Here is a 4,841-nt window from a genome sequence, read left to right on the forward strand (position 1 = left end):
AACCTAAATTCAATCAAAAACCCCTTAGTAAGTTTCTGAAAACATGTTCGTCGGAATGTGAAGGTTTCCGCCACTGTTGTTATCTGCTGTATCACGTCACTCCCCGTTATGTGCTTTATCATATAACACCCCTACGAGAATCCTACGCAGGGGAGCGCCGTAGAATCCCCTTGAGCACTTTATTTCGTGTCTCCGTATAATTGTGCGATTCATCGCAGCCATAAAACTGAATCTGAAGAATGAATGGGACCCCATGCGCGCGCACGTGAGTATATGTGTGCGTGTGTGTGTGTATGTGTGTGTGTATGTGTGTGTGTGTGTGTGTGTGTGTGTGTGTGTGTGTGTGTATGTGTGTGTGTGTGTGTGTGTGTGTGTGTGTGTGTGTGTGTGTGTGTGTGTGTGTGTGTGTGTGTGTGTGTGTGTGTGTGTGTGTGTGTGTGTGTGTGTGTGTGTGTGTGTGTGTGAGTGTGTGTGTGTGTGTGTGAGTGTGTGTTTGTGTGTGTGTGTGTGTGTGTGTGTGTGTGTGTGTGTGTGTGTGTGTGTGTGTGTGTGTGTGTGTGTGTGTGTGTGTGTGTGTGTGTGTGTGCGTGTGTGTGTGTGTGTGCGTGTGTGTGTGTGTGTGTGTGTGTGTGTGTGTGTGTGTGTGTGTGTGTGTGTGTGTGTGTGTGTGTGTGTGTGTGTGTGTGTGTGTGTGTGTGTGCTCATGTATGCGTGTGTGCGTGTGTATATTAAATTGGATCGCTTCTTTCCTTCCGTTTATCTGCAGAGTACGTGTATATACTCGTATGTGTGTGTGCGTACACACATACACACATATATACACAAACAGACACAGCTACATACATATACACATATATATCATTATGACTGTAATCCTAATAACAAAAAAGTATAAGACTGTTAATTACTATAAAATGCTCCTGTTCTTTTTCTTTTTTATTCTTTTTTTTTCTTGCCTCTATAAATCTATTCCCATTACTTTTACTTTTCTTCTTCCTTTTCCCAGCCTTGTATTACCTTCTTCATTTCCTTCAACTCCACACAAATAACTCTTCACCCTCCTCTTCCTCCCTCTCCTTTTCCTCCTTCTCTTCCTCCAACTCCTCCTCCTCCTTCTTCTCCCAGTCCTCCTCCTCCTCTTCCTCCCCCTCCTCCTCCTCCTTCATTCTCAACTTCTCTCTCTCCACCCACTCCTCCGCCTTCTCTTTTCACATTCTTAATCCCCCAAGCCAAATGATAACAAAACCAAGAGCAGTTTGTTTCAACAAAATGTATAACGTCGTCCACAATGTTAAAGCTTGTAATGTCCCTCGGCCTCGCACCCCCCTAGCCCCCCAACCCCCAACCCTTGGCCTCCTGGCGTCATCGTACACTTTGGAACGTTCTCATATCCTGCAAAGACCTTCGTTTTATTGGTCTGTGTTGTTAAATGCGTAGCACACAGCAGCAAATAAGAGAGCAGGTCTGTGTCTTGCTGTTGCAATCTAAAAGCCTTCCGCCATTAATCTCCTTGTTCTTTACTATCTATCTTCTTTTTCCTCCTCTTCTTCATCCTCATATTCGCCTTTCTCTTCTTTACCTCGACCCTGCCTTTTCCTCTTCTATTACGTCTTTCTCTTCCTCTTACTTTTCTTTCTCATTGTTGTCATGTCACCCTCTTCCACCGCCTACTTACCTTTTCCTCGTATTTTATTATTATTCCTTTTCTTCTTCCTCTTCTACTCCTTTTTGTTCAAATTTCCTGTTATTCTTCTCCTTCTATTTTTATGCCTTCTTTTGATTCTTATACTTTCTTGTTATTTTCCTCTACATATTTTCAACTTTTTCACTTTGTTTTAACCACTCCTTAGTTTCCTCCATATCCTCCTTCTTCCCCTTATACTTTTTAACTCCTCCTTCCCTTTTTTTTTCATCATGCCATTCCTTATTCATAGATTGGCTACAAATTAGGACGAGGGAATCGTATGAGAGGTACAAAGTAAAGAGAAGGGAAGTTAAGCATAAGATAAAGGAAACAAAGAGGAGAGCAGATGTGAAAGGGGGTAAGAGTATGACAGAACATTTTGAAAGTAATAAAAAGATGTTTTGGAAAGAAATTAAAAGAGGAAGAGGAGGCGAATCAAGTGGAGAAGAAAAGATAAAAGGTGCAGATGGAAAGATTATAATGAAAGAGAAGGCAGTGAGAGGAAGGTGGGCAGAGTATTTTAGGGAGTTGCTAAATGTGAAGGAGGATAGGGAGGGAAAGTTAGTTGCAGTGGGAAACGCTAAGAAAATGAGAGTGATGAGTTGAGCCCGGATTTCTAGTATTTATTCTGTTATTGTTATTACGACTATAAATGCAAATTTTTATTTGCATTTATTGCAAAAAATGCTACTTTACTATATACGCTATCTTGACCAGACACAAAGGCAAAAAGTAGTCATTATGCAATAAATGACTATAAAACCTGCACAAAGTAGTAGTACGCATCTGTACCATTAAACATATAATAATTCAATTATCAAGTAACGCTGAATAAATAATTGATATAACTAAGTTTGCCATACTTCACCTTTCTTTAAATGTCCTATTAAAGAAAACGCAAGAAATATAATTGAGGAAGAATTCAGAATATGATTAAAAGATAAATTTTTTTTGTCAAATTAATGAAATTATAAGCAATAAAAATTGAAAATGGGTTATGTTTACATATAATAATAATGTATAATAATACATTGTAGCAATGTATAAATATGTGTCACGTGTGTACCTAATCTGCATTCCACGTGAATTGTGCAAGTCACGCCATTACCAGTTACACAAATGATTGAACCTGCTATAAAATGCCAAAAATGAAGCAATCCGATGGAGTGCGTATCCGAAATATTCTTTAAGTATGCTCCCGTCATTTCAGTAGAAGTTGAGCGGACAAAAATGAAAATGATTCTTTCAGATAGAAGATTGTCGCTTACAACGGAAAATATAAATAAAATTTTAATTATTTCTTGTAACAATGTTTAATTATTAAGTATTACTTTGTTTTGTTATCTATTCTATAGTTTTTTAATTATATGGTTTCCGATTAAAACAATAAATTTCTCTCGGTTTTTATAGCTGCCTTCACATGAAAGAAAACTGCTGAATTTTAGCCAAAGCTAGCAAAGTTTTACGTGCTATTTTGCTACAAATAAGAACTATTTTGATAAAAATAAAAACTATTTTGCTATGATACCTGCAATATCAACTTTTTAGTGCTATTTTGACCATATATTTTTGCGCTATTTTCACCACTTTTTTAGGACTAGAAATCCGGGCTCTAGTGATGAGTGAGGAAAATAATGGAGGAGAAATAGGGAAGGATGAAGTGAAAGCAGCTATTAAGATGATGAGAGCAGGTAAGGCACCTGGGTTGGATGGATGCTACGCAGAATGTCTGAAGAAAGGAGGTATAATTATGGTGGACTGGCTGGTGAGGTTATTTAATAATTGTTTAAGAGAGAGTAGAGTGCCGGAGGACTGGAGGAGTGCCAATATAGTTCCGCTTTACAAAAGAAAAGGGGACAAGTATGAGTGTAGTAGTTTCAGAATGATCAGCTTGTTGAGTGTAGCTGAGAAGGCTCATGGGAAGGTCTTGATTGAGAGGATTAGGAGAGGAACAGAGGGAGTAATTGGTGAGGAACAGTGTGGGTTTAGGACAGGTAGGGGTTGTGTAAATCAGATCTTTGTGGTAAGATAGATATGTGAGAAAGCTGTAAGAAAGAGTAAGAATGTGTTTTGAGCTTTTATGGATTTAAAAAAAGGCTTACGACAGGGTAGACAGGAAGGTATTGTGGGAGGTACTGCAGCTATATGGGATAGGAGGAAAGCTGTTGAGAGCAGCCAAGAGTTTTTACGAGAGTAGTAGAGCTTATGTTAGGATTAGAAATGGAGAGAGTGAATGGTTTGAGGTAAAGGTGGGGCTTCATCAGGGATGTGTTATGTCGCCCTGACTGTTCAATCTACACATTAATGGGGTGGTGCGAGAGGTGAATGCAAGGGTAGTGGGTCAGGGGGTGGAGATGGTTAAAGAAAATGGAGAAAAGTGGGAGGTGAACCAGTTGTTGTTTGCTGATGACACTGCGCTTGTATCAGAATCAGAGGAGGGATTGAGGAAGTTAGTGACAGAGTTTGAGAAAGTGTGTGAAAGAAGGAAGCTAAAGATAAATGTGATGGTGGTGAGTTGTACAAGGGGAGAGAGTGACAGCAGGCTCGAAGTGAGCATTAAGGGTGAGACTGGAGGAAGTGGATAGTTTTAGATACTTGGGTGCGAATGTGGCAGGAAAGGGAGGAGTGGGGGTGGAGGTAGAATGTAGATTGAGAGAAGCGAGTAAATGCCTTGGTGGATTAAAAAGTTTAATGAGGAATAGACATCTGGAAATGAATGCTAAGAGGAGGTTATATGAAGGAGTGATCGTGCCAACAGCACTGTACGGGGCAGAAACATGGAACATAAGAGATGAAGAGAGAAGGAGTTTGAATGTGTTTGAGATGAAATGTCTGAGAAGTATGATAGGGGTTACTAGGCTAGATAGAGTGAGAAATGAGGAGGTGAGAAGGAGAATAGGGGTGGAAAGGGAGCTGGGAGATAGGAATGATGAAAGAGTATTAGGATGGTTTAGACACATGGAAAGAATGAGTGAAGAAAGATTAGTAAAAGAGGTGTGGAAGGGCAGAGGTGGAAGGAGTGAATGAGGGGGCGTCCTAGGATGAGATGGGTGGATGGGGTGAAAGGGGTATTACAAAAGAGAGAAATGTCTGTTGAGGAAGGACGGGAGAGGACAGAGGATAGGGGTGAATGGAGAGGGGATGTGTATGGATGATG

Source organism: Oratosquilla oratoria, chromosome 34 (genome assembly GCF_046742065.1).
Source record: "Oratosquilla oratoria isolate Oo_2021 chromosome 34, ASM4674206v1, whole genome shotgun sequence".
Classification (NCBI taxonomy): domain Eukaryota; kingdom Metazoa; phylum Arthropoda; class Malacostraca; order Stomatopoda; family Squillidae; genus Oratosquilla; species Oratosquilla oratoria.